The 13,205-nt window shown below is 33.3% G+C and overlaps 1 protein-coding gene across 4 annotated transcripts in view; it reads right to left on the bottom strand.

Moving 5' to 3' along the window:
- Window positions 1-9,888, bottom strand: part of LOC134529245 (plexin-B) — a 276,629-nt gene extending 266,741 nt beyond the window's left edge. For 2 of the 4 annotated variants that reach the window (XM_063363144.1, XM_063363147.1), the window contains exon 1: window positions 9,659-9,879. The gene's annotated coding sequence lies outside the window, so the exon portion shown is untranslated. Of the gene's footprint in view, window positions 1-8,589 lie in introns of all 4 variants that reach the window. The other 2 variants (XM_063363145.1, XM_063363146.1) reach the window with 2 other exon arrangements.
- Between the last annotated feature and the right edge of the window lie 3,317 nt (window positions 9,889-13,205).

Below are 13,205 nucleotides of genomic sequence, written 5' to 3'. Positions count from 1 at the left end.
TTTGGACGAAGCTCCGCAAAATTTGAAAAACCTATTTTAATATTTGGAAATTTCTCCTTGAATAATATGTATCTCTCTTCCAGATTGCACAAAATAAATCTTTTTGATATTTTTGATTTATTTTTATTAGGTTCAGTGACTGTTATGCAGTCTAACACCAGGCATCACTCTACTGACTTCATCATTTTCATAAAATAAATGGACAGCTTCAACCTTCTGAGAGGTGTTTGCCTGGTTTGGGGTTAGGACATTCTAACATTCCTTTTTCAGCCAAGAGTTTTTTGATTGTCGTACCATGTAGTTTGGCGCATCAAACTCTCGCATTATTTTTCTAACTCCCCAATTTGGTGGTAAACTGTTGTCCTACTAGTAGAACTCAAGAAATTGGCTTTAAGGTATTGCAAAACTGATTCCTCTAAATCTTCACCATCATCCTCAGAGAAATAATCTGGCAAACTAAAAAAGATTCATTTTGATTGTCGAGTCAATTGTTTTAATTTTTCTGGTTGCATAACTTTTTGATTTGAATTTTTTCCTATTAATAGGAGATTCTCTTAGCCCTTGTAGTGAAATATTTAATGAACCAATCACCTCTGAGGATGCAGAAAAACTGGGATCTTTATAAGAATCTGAACTTGATTCGTTATCCTGGTGAGTAGAAAAAGAAGAAGCAGCAGCAGTTTGTAATGTTGTAATTTCTATTCTACAGCTATCACAAATTTTTGCTCCCTTTGGCAATCCAGAAAACAAACTGCACATCCAACTAGTAACATTCCTTAATTTTCTTTTTTCCTTAATGTTGTGATTGTTTTTTTTTTAATGGATTAAAACACTGAAACTTCAAAAATGATTCACTGAGAGCCATTTCTTACCGTAAACTGCCCACCTTTTCATAGGGTTTCTGTTACTATCATGATGAACAAATTACCTTCTTAAAAATAAATATCAACATTCTCAATTCAGAATGCATAAACTCCACTAATAATATAAATCAAATGATCACTTTTTATATAGGCGTTGCACTGATACTTGTACTAACAACTTTGATACTACATCAGAACAATACAGACTCCTAGCATAAACTAGCTGAAACCACTACTGTACAGTACTCTGAAAAAGCTAGGGGGGAATCCCAGGGCAAAGCAAGGGTATCACCGAGCTAAGGGAATCCCAAGGCAATGCAAGGAGAATCCCAAAGTAAGGGGAATCCCAAAGCTAGGGAAATCCCCAGTAGCTGGATGCTTGTCTGAACTAATCTTTGAAATCCTGTATCAGAGACAAGCAAAGTGCAGCACTAGAATTAATTACAATCGTGTTATTAGTGATTTTTAATCGATTTTATGTGTTTATACTTTCAACATAACTTATTACAATTATAAAAATGGTTAACTATCATAATTGGGTAAAGTAAAGTATAAATATGGTTACAAAAACCCAATTAATTTTACTATGAACCCATTAACTCTCCACTTTGAAACTTTGTAGACAATTTAATATTTGTACAAAAAATTTTATAGAATTTTTTGAAAAAAATAAAAAATGTACTTTTTCTAAAATTTTAAATTTAAATTTTAAAAATTATTTTGAAAATTATTTTTGTTCTAGAATTTATTGTGTTACATATCACATGAAAGGCCATACCAAATGCTGCAAAAAGACACCTGTCTCACCTTTCTAACTTAATTTGGAGAAGAGTTATGGTAATTTTAAAATATGCCTGTCGTGCGTTTTTGAGTGTTTTTTCAAAAATTTACAAAGCAATATTTTCAAAACGGATGGATATATCGTTCTAAAATTTATACTTTTGTTAGTCTGTATGGCGGTAACATCTGTGCAAAATTTCATCAAAATCTGTAAAAATTGTATTAAAAGTGTGTTGATTTGACATGGAATGACCCGTATGAGACATTATTTTAGTAACTAATCGACGACAGTAACAACAGTATCTGGGACTTATATAATTTTCAGCACCCAATATATTTCTACAAGTATTAAGCATTCATGTCCACTCTTAGGCCAATCATTTGCTAGCCCAGTGGTCTGGGACACAAGTAATTCATTCCTGGTGAGACAATGAGCAAATGAATATATACAATAAGCAGTTGTTTATTTGTTAGGGAAGAAGTTAGCTTCGTATTTTAAGGTTATTTGAAACAAATTTGCTCGTTACCGAGGTTTGAAGTTAAACATCACTGACTAATAATAAAAGTACTGCTCACAATTTTTTTTTTTTTGCGTATTTGTAGTTGCTGAGGAAAATTACACCTCTTATTTGATTTTTGAGTTAGTGGCATTAATTGAAGTTACAGACCCTGGGTGATGCATAATGTTCCTTGTTTTAATAATGAAAGATTACAGAAAATATAGGAAATGTCTGCATGAATACGTGTAAATTTTAATACACTATGTTGTGATTGGTTGAACAGAAAAATGTAGAGGCGAAATTACTTCCAAAAAGAGGTAAATAGGAAATGTACAATAAATAGTGTGCATGGAAGAATTATTTGTATATGTGAATGAAGTTGTTGATGTACAGGTTAGGTCGAATTCAAAATTGTTGAAGTAATGAAAATGAAGTGAATTGCTGAATACGTTTGGTCAGCTACATTATAAATACTTTCACATAGTCTGCATGGAACAGTGTATCATACTGCCGAGGTCAATTACGATATTACTATAGTAACAGTCTTACAGGATAAGTGGGAAAAACGTGGGTTTTGGCTACAATACTGTAGAGACAGTATTTATCACACATTTCATTTTTGTATACTATAGATTTAAGGTACCGGTATTGTAATGAAGACTAAAAATTCTACCCTGTCTACTTTGGTTTTTGATGCCAGTACGTAATTTAAGTGAGACTCAATATCATGAACTGGAATACAGTCCCGCCTGGTCAACGCTATTTTGCAACACCGGTGTATATTTTTATGAAAGAAAGAATTTTGGAAATAATATTTTTTTGGTATTGTGAACTAGAATACAGTCTCACCTGGTCTGCTCTAGTTTATGATACCGGAAAAATATAATATTCAAAATACAAAATGTGTGAAAAATAGTGTGTTTATTATAGTTCCCCACCCAAAAAATCCATAATCCACGCTTGTCCCATAAAAATGTAGGGGTGGATATGACATAATGCCATTTTGGTGATGTCATCAATATTGTTAAAGTATCATGATCTACAATTTTCCCTTTTGCAACATAATCAAGAGATTAAGATTACTAAAATACTATATGCATAATTTTTCTCCAAAGTAGCTGCTAATTTCAAAAGTAACCCTGACTTCACCAGCTCAAGACACATTCCCCACTTGCAAAAAATTTAGGTTTGAATCCACCCAAATTCGAGCTTGGATTGCCTTAGTGAAAGAAGAGTGGTTTGAGGAAGTGTTTTCAGTAATGACATTACAAGTTTAAGTAATTTGGTAATATTTGTGCACTGTTACATTATATTGTTTTTATCATATTCAAAATTTTAAAAAATTATTTTACATCTTGTTTCTGAGTACGTGACCGGTATTGGGATGTGTGGAGCAATGTGTTTATTCAAATATTCATTTACTTATGTTAATTTGTGGTATAGGTTATCAGTGACACACACATAAATTACAAAATAATTTTTTACAACATGGCTTTTCAGAAGGAAGGGGAATTATTTTCCAATGGGAATTGCAATTTCAGAACCAATTTTTTTTACCTATAAATGGCTTTTTGTTCTGGTTGTTTATCTTATTGCACAATTTGCACCATATTTAAGTCAAAAAAGACTTTCACAAGTTAAGTATGATAGCTAGTTGTCAATTATATCAACTGGTTACAAATTATTGTTATTCATATTTTATGTTAATAATGCTCGGTATGCAAAATTTTAAATGTTTATATATATAGCCTGCTTTTCTGTCGGTCCATGAGATCTTCCTTATTCCTTTATCAAATTCCAAGATTTACTCCTCATTTTAAAGCTTATCATGCTGGCTAATGACGAAAAATAGACCAACAGTCTAAAAATGTACCACTTCTCTTACATTTGAGATTTAAAATCATCTAAGTAGAGGTCCTTTAATGTATGCGTAGATTTTTCGATAGATATCCAATTGGTTATCCACTTGAAACATCAGTGTTTACATATTTATTTTTTAAATTGCACTTCCGTCATAATAAACTGAACTTATGATGAAGAAATCTTAGAGGATCCTTCAATTTAACCAAAAAATTCCACCAAAAAACCACTTAATCAAAACTTCTGGTACGTCAGACTTTTCTTATAAGTAAGTACTATTGAAATTAATGTTGACATTTTGTATCACTAACATAACCTACAAACATTACCTCTTACATTTACTTCTCATAGCATCAGTTAGTATTGAAGAAACGTACAACCAAAAAGTGAACGATGATCACATCATCACTTCCATCACTGAATTTAAAGAGGTTTTGTAAACACATATATTATTGGTATGTTTGAATATAATACTTCTGTAAAAAAAAAATGTGTAACAGCTATTTGTACCGATGTGTTCAATTACATTTCTTCCTTTGTACCAACACCCGTTTACTTTTTTCTATTCTTCTTCAAAATGTCATTTCTTCCAAATTTTTAAAGAATGAAATGCCACACAAAACGATTTGGTGCGCACTGCAGAATTACGCACAGGACGACTAGTGTGTGTGTATATATATATATATATATATATATATATATATATATATATATATATATATATATATATATATATATATATATATATATATATATATATATATTTTTCATTTCATGTTTTTTCATTGGTTTAATTTATTGATTTGTAATGTTAAAAGTGATTTTAAATTTAAAGTAGAACCCTTGGAGAAAAGAAATGCAAAATTGGAAAGATCATAGAATTATAATTTTGTCTGTTGTTAAGAAGTGGTCCATTTTATTCTGTTCTTACAAAGGTGTTGCTGTGAAAATTTGTGTAATATATTGAATACTAGTCAACATAATCTGATAAATTAAATAAGTTCTTAATTATTATATGATTTTTTGTTCCTGTAAATCACAATAAACATTAATTAGCAAACTTTTGTTCCTATTAGAGTGGAATTAGACCTGTCATTAAAAAAGTTTAGATATTCTATTAAAAAGTACTATCTATATATTTTACTTTTCAAGGGTGTTTTTGTCAGTATGCCATATCTTCCTTAATACTTCATCAAAATTAATGATTGATACATCACTTTGAAGATAATGTTCACGGCTAATGATAAAAAACCAAAAACAATCAAAAATTACTTTTTTTTAATATTTTAAAGGTCATTCCTCAAATGCCATATCACCTTTAATACTTCATCAAAATTAATCACTCTAATGACTAAAAATTTACAAATAGCCAAAAATTATGTTTTCATTAAATAAAATATTTTAAAAACATTTTTATAAATACCATTTTTTTTGTCATAAAGGCAGTGCCATCTAAAGAGGGTGAATTCCACTGAGAATCTGTTAACTAACATGCATGACAGCTGTTGGATTTGTTTTTAGATTATTTACGCAAGCATAGTCAATCACATGAATCAACCAAATTAAATCAACATTAATTATCACATGTAAGTACCACATGCTATTATAACTTAATATGTAAATTAATTTATTTAACTTTTTTCCTTTACTTTACAGCATTTCCAACATTACATTATACTTCTCCTAACCTCAATAACATTAATTTGCAAATTTATTTTTTTTCTCAAAATTTATGAGATCTGAGTCAAGAAGAAGTTGTTTTTAAAGAAAAATGCTATTAAAAAAATTTTTTTTCACATAGATAGTACCTATACGTGGCTTTTTCATGAGTTCGTAGATTAAGTTATATTTATGTTTGTGTTAAAGACATACACAGCCAAAAAGAAAACGATGGTCACATTATAACTTCTAGGAATGTTTTCAAAGAAATTTTGTAAATTAAAAAATTTCAAAAATAAATATTTGATAAAGCTAATATATGCTTTTTACTTAATTGATTTATAATACCCTTTAAATAATAATTACTTGCATTTACTTATTTCTCCATTATTATATTACCATTCATTGACTGATCAAGAAAAAATATGAATTATTCGCACAGGTCAACTAGTATTTTAAAAAAAAACATTTGACTTTTTTATAATAACCACTTGGTCTAAATCAATGTGGTTTGAATCAGCCAACCCTGTAACCTATTAGTAAACTACTTGAATTATTACAATGCTGTATTACAGAATGATTGGAAAAAAGCAAGGAAGTAAAAAAAAATCATTATTGTATAATTTTCATAACTTTTTTATGCCCTTCTCCTTAACAATTATGGTGTATGTGTAATCATGACAGCCATTAGGATACCAACAAATTTAATGTTTATAGCTAAGTAAATAAGTTTGCCAACCATTTTATCTTTACCAAATATGGTTAGGTAATTCTGAAGGAGAAAAACTTTTACTTAAAAATTATAATAAAAATTTCAAAATGCTTCTTTTTTACTTCCTGGAATGTTTGCCAAGCATTATCTTAGAGAGCATTGTAATACTTCAAGTAATTCACCAGTAATTGACCATATTGAAGAGTGGGGTAAATATATAGTTGGGCGGTATTTGCGAAAAAAAATGTTTAAAATCCGAAAATACTTTTATTCTATCCTCTTTTTAATAAAAGCGGTGGAGGTAATAAATTCCAAATACTTTAGGACATATCGAATTTTTAAATTTCATCATATGTAGTTGAGCGGTATTTGCAGAAAAAAAATGTTAAAAATCCGAAAATACCTTTATTAGATGCTCTTCAACTTCCTCTTTTCATTAAAAGCGGCGGAGATAAGAAATTCCAAATACTTTAGGAGATATTGAATTTTTAAATTTCATCACAATTATAGCAGTGCATGTGACTTTCACCATTGTTTCTTGTTTACGAGCATCTATTTTTTTAATGGATAATGATGTCACGTGATTGTTCGTGATAGGCCAGAATTCAAATTAACCAATACGTGATTATTTACTTCATTTATTGTTTAAAACTGTGTTTAATTACCGCCTCCAACTTAGGCGAGTTTTTAAAGTTTCTAATTTTAAAGTCTTATTTTTTATTGTTGCGCAAGTAATAAGTAACAAAAAAAATTTACGTGAGTTGTTTCTGTTCATCCTTTTTCCCGGTTTTTTAGGTCAGGTCAGTTACATTATAAATACTTTAAAACTAAAGAACCATTGAAATAATTTCATATTATTTCTAATGTACGCTTAGTTTCAAAGTATTTATAATGTAACTGACCTGACCTAATCGACCATAAAAAAATTGCGACGGTCGAATGATAAACACAGGTCTTGTATGCAAAATAAGAACGGCGATATCTCCTAAAGTATTTGGAATTTCTTATCTCCGCCGCTTTTAATGAAAAGAGGAAGTTGAAGAGCATTTAATAAAGGTATTTTCGAACTTTTAACATTTTTTTTCGCAAATACCGCTCAACTACATATGATGAAATTTAAAAATTCGATATCTCCTAAAGTATTTGGAATTTCTTACCTCCACCACTTTTAATGACAAGAGGAAGTTGAAGAGCGTCTACTAAAGGTATTTTCGGATTTTTAAAAAATTTTTTCTGAAATACCGCTCAACTAAATATTTACCAAGAGTGGTTATGTTAGGTATGTTAAAAATAGTGTAAAATCATGATAAAGATTGGTTAGGTTAGCGACATTTAAAATACTTTAAAACTGTGTGAATGAATGGTTAGCTAAATTAAAAATACCATTAAACAGTAAGGATGGTTAATTAATGTTAAGTTAGATACATATCATTCATTCATTCAAATGATTTGATAGTATTTTTGATTTAGCTAAACTACGTAACCTAACCAACCATCCACATATTTCGTTTAAAAATCACTAACTAAACCTAACCTGACAATTCTCACAATTTCACAGTATTAGTAATATGTGACCTAACCAGAAATGGTTCCATATCACGTATCCCCGTTTTTTCCATGATCTTGATGGCATGATCCTGTGTGATTGATCGTGTGGTACATGATTCTTACTGTTTTAATTTAGTACCTACATCGAATGATCCTTAATATAACCAAAATTGTGATGTAACAATGAATTGTGCTTGTATTATCAAATCAAATAAAAATCTGAAAATGATTTTTTTCACTTCCTAACATTATCAGTATTGCAAAATTTTTGATATGTCCAGGATCTTTCTACGTACTAAATTAAAACAACAAGCACCATATGCCATAGGATCAATCATTCAGGATCATGCCATCAGGATCAAGGGATAAACTTGGATACGTGATAAGGAACAACACCTAACCTAACCACTCACTCATTAAAATGGTAAACTACTTAAAGTATCATAACACCCTCTTAGAGAATAATTAAAAAACATATCAGGAAATAAAAAAAAAGCATTTGGAATTCTAATTTCCTTCCTTCAGAAAGCAACTTTCCTTTAGAATTACCTATTTTCTAGCCCTTACTAACACCTATTTTGTAGACTGTAAGAATGTTCGTTACCTTGTTAATCAAGCAACAGTAACACCAAAGCAAAAGTTTAGATTTCCTTACATGAGGAATTACCTTTTTTCCCCCAAAAATAAGATTTTTTTTTTTCAAAGCTTGAATTAACAGGTACTGGACTAACTTCACTTGCTGTAATTTAAAAACACTTTTTTTTTTAATTATAGATCCCAATTTTTAAGCACTACACTGTCAACTCAATTTGGTATTTGATTTTTCAAAAAATACCCAATTTGTAAAGCATAACTTGTAAATATAGCTGATGGCTCGCTTATATGTGAAGGTTAAAAAGAAGAAATTATCCTAAAATCGCAACTGTAGCGCTCGCATCTCACGCCGGCCTTTTTAGAAAACATGTCAAAAGGTTTCGTTCTAATTCCGTCTCTATGATTTCAGAAATGACAAGCATGGGAATGTGATTAATTTAACCGCCTATCTGCTATGCTGTATAACCCCGACACGTGACTTCTTACACCGCCAATCGGAATGCGTGATGCGCGCGCAAGTTACTCGCAAAAATCGAAGATGATTTGAAACGGCTGATGTGAGTTCGCTAGTACTTCACATTATCATGATTTTCTGTCTGGTTATTGAATGAAAAATAAATAATCGTAACTTAACCCTAGAACCGCAATGATAATATTATGTCTTTGTTGGATATATTTACAACATTGTCACTACGGGCGCCAACATTCCGATAATTCAAATTTACATACCGGCATTTATTTACATGCATATCTGCGATACTTTATCATTATTATTTTGTTTGAATTCCAGATATAGTGCACTAAACTTGTACAAGGAACGTATTGACTGTTTCACACTACGACTAATAAAGCTACCACCATACCAAATCGAATACATTAATAAACTCAGCAAGTATTACGATTGTATTCCAAATAGTTTCTAATACAAGATCTTTACAAACTCACAATTCATGTACCAAACTTGGATATAGCCGTATACAAAACGTTGCAGGTTACGATATTATTCGTTTCAATTGAAAGGACTTTTCCAAAGGTACCGAGAAAACTTGAGCAATATTCATGCTAAAAGTGGTTGCTAATGAAAGGACAATGGATCATGCATAATACATTCAACATTGTTTTTCAATAACATTTCAACTCACGCATATTTGTGAAGACTGGTATGCACTGCTAAATGTATAAGCATAGCAGACTAAGTACTTTAACTACCCTCTCATTCTAATAATCCCACATTAATATTTGTGAATCTCAATTCTACTTAACCACAACTACATAGCACCACACAAAAAGTCTCTTTCTTTTCTATGCATGATCCAAACAAACTAACGACAATGACAAAAACTCATTAGGACTTGCTAGCTAGGTTGCCAGTTTGTTTAGAAACAAAATGCGCCAAAAGAGAGCACTGGTGTAAATATAGAGTACTTAACTGCACAGATGGTAAACTATTGCACAGACAAAATTCATTTAAATTTCTAAGTAATTCTTCAATTCTAATTAAAAACTACATTTTTTTACGTATTTATTGAATGATTACGTATAAAATACTAGGCTAGATATTAAATAAACAAATATGGTTAGGGCCGGTATTCAAAGACAAAAATATAAAGCTTCAATGTTGAATTTGTACAGTAACCATATTCCTAGTGCAAAATATGGCACTGTCAGTCCCTAATTTTTAGACAACGGATTTTGGTGTCCTATCTGTTGCCGTTCTGTTGCTCAAATTCCATGCATGCTCAGAGTTCACTTTTTTGTTGATTTCGTCCAGATGGCTGAACCACATCTTGTGCTATTAACTCATATATAGTCATTTTTTTTATCATCGAGGGACCTTCCAAGCATGTTGTTGTGCCAAAATAACATTTTACGGTAGCGAAACGATACTGAAATAATTTTTTTACCCTTTAATGTCCATAACAACAAACAATCACAACTTTAAAACTACTTGAGAAAATTAATATTACTCCATAATTCGTGCGATGGTGCTTCTATCTGTAGGATATTCGGCGAAACAACTGTATCGATGGTTGCCAAACATCCGCTGGAATGCATTCAAATCAGTTTCTAGCCTCGTGCAGGGCACAGTTTATTAAAACGGTTGCTTAGTCGTTATCTAACAGGGAATGTATACGTACTCGTTATGGAATACAGCTTACCATTTAGATTATATAAGTATTCCAACAAGGTAGTCCTTATTCCCTACATTACCCGAATGTATTTGAATGCCTGCCTAAATGCCAATTTCACCATGAATGATAAAGTTTCAAACTTAATTACACTTGCCGTCCTAGCGGGAAATTGGCTCTGATTTAAATTACGTTCCGGGAGGGCATCCGGCTATCTCATCGGCTAACCAATTGTGGGTCTTGTGGGTGCATGGCCCCTGCGTGTCCCTCTAGGAACGTCGGCAGAGTTCGTGGATGGAGGGGCCCTCAGCTGGTGTAGGGGTGCTCAAATCATTAACAGACACGAACTCGAGATTTAGATGGCTGTTGGCATGTCGTGCACGGGGGTTGCAAAGTGGCCTTTTAATTAGATGAATTATTACAGTCTCAAATTACACTTGCACTACACTTGCCGTCGCACAAAGAATTACCTTAAAAAGTTACAGCTAGTCTAATATGAGTGCTCTGACGCACTGTCACTATGTTAAGCCCTCACGCCACAGTCGAGGTTGAGGGGGAGGTTGATTGGAGGCAGCCAATACCGAAAATGGTTAACTGAGCGGCATCCGGATTCACTCGGAATCGCGGCCCACAGTTAAACTAGACACAAAGTATACTCGTAGTTGTTTTCGGTGCCTGTGCACTCGACCTTAGCAAAAGATCACTGTTAACGGGAGTCGGCCCGTGCCGTAAAGTGGACTGCCCCGCGTAATGTCTCCTGCGGGCAGTGTAAAACTTAAGCAGCTGGGTTAGGCCCTACACCGTTAAAGGAGCGGGGACGCACTGGAAGTTAACATAACGAAGCAAAATGATTTGGTTTGAATGACTATATTTACCAGAAATACTGTTCGGTGTTGACAAAGGATGATGGCTCCCTGTGGAACGCACGTCCGCCCCGGTCTGCGAGTCGCTCGGTACTGGCGCCTGGCCTTGGCGCGAGGGAAGATCTCAGCGTTCTCTCACGCCAAAGTTGCTAAAGTTCCGTTATTCGGAAATTATTTTAATAACAAGAAGCTGAGAGCAGCTCTAAATTCACACATTAAATATTAATGATTAATCTAATTTTCAGATACTCTAAGAATTATGGTTAGCAAATTTATGCAAATTAAGTTTAAATAATAAGAGTCACACCAGAGACTGTTCGTCACTTGTTGACTGCTCCAGTGGCTAGTTACACATAAAAAGCGAGAGGTAATATTCATGTTAACATAACACTATAAATAATTAAGGCTGAAGGCCACAAAGGGAGCACTCACAAATTTTTTAATGTAGGTAACACGGGCACTCCTGCGTCGCACTTCCCTTCGGCAGGGGTTTTAATTACTAGTGTGGTTATTATTAAATTATGTTTGATTATTCGTGAATAGGGGTCAATGTGTTTAACTAATTAGACACGGCCCTTGATTCTACCATGGCATCGAAGGCTTGCCTGACTCGGGTGGGCCATGGCTAGGGGAGTGTTCCATTAGCGGGGTCGGATACTGGCGGTTGCAGGTCGGGCTTTGGGGTGGCCTTCGGCTGGACGACATTACACTTACTAAAGTGCAATTCACAAACAAGTTATTTGGGTTAAATATTGATTATTGATCTCATTTGTAGCCGCGACAGGAGGGGTACAACTGAAAAAGGAGAAATAACAACGAGGGGTCTTTGCAGTAAGACCGACGGCAGAGGTATGCTGGTGCTGCAAGAAGTAAAGTCAATCATACGCAAAATAACAATAATTTATTCATAAAAAATATAGAGGCAAAACATACATATGTATAAGTCGATTATTGGTAATAACTATGCATTCCTTGAGCATTACGGCGGGAATCATTCATACAGATTAAAATAATGTTGAGATGAAATGGGCCAACTGGCGACGCGTTTGACATAGTACAAATCATATGGGCCGCTAGGCTAAAAGCAACAACAAGAAATAAATAAATTACAATTACAATTACCAATACGCGGCTTGACAAGAAGTGTCCAAAACCATAGTGGCATGCCCATATTCAACCGCAGAAAAGAAATATTACACAAGCTACAGGTAGTACTGGGCGTGAGCAAAAGAAACTAAGGCAAAGAACTAAATCAAGCAATGACATGAAGGGTCCAAGATGGCTTACAAACATTACAAATCATGGCAAACAAGCAAATGTGAAAGCGCGGCCACAATGCGCAAGCAAGAATAAGAGAACATACTAATTACAGAAAATTACAGAAGCTAAGTTTCACCGCCGAGTACATACCGCAACGCGACGCCAGCCCAAGTGACAGCCTTCGAGTCAGACGACCGAGAGACTGCGACGAATGGCCTGGGTACCGGGTTTATATAGGCCGGGAACAATACACGTCAGAGTGCGCTGGTGGCGCGGTGGAGAAGGGATGAAGAGGGGGGTAGGAAGGGGAGGTTGGTGAGGAAGGAGAAAGGAGGAGAGGGGAGGGGAAAGGAGGGGAAGAAATGTTAAACAGTGCCTGCACTGCTTCACATTATACCGCATCATAACAATAATGCATCATAGTTAAGATGCCATAC

The sequence above is a fragment of the Bacillus rossius genome, chromosome 2, assembly GCF_032445375.1.
Source record: "Bacillus rossius redtenbacheri isolate Brsri chromosome 2, Brsri_v3, whole genome shotgun sequence".
NCBI classification, from domain to species: domain Eukaryota; kingdom Metazoa; phylum Arthropoda; class Insecta; order Phasmatodea; family Bacillidae; genus Bacillus; species Bacillus rossius.
The sequence above is the reverse complement of the archived record's forward strand: the minus strand, read 5'-3'. Positions and strand labels throughout refer to the sequence as shown.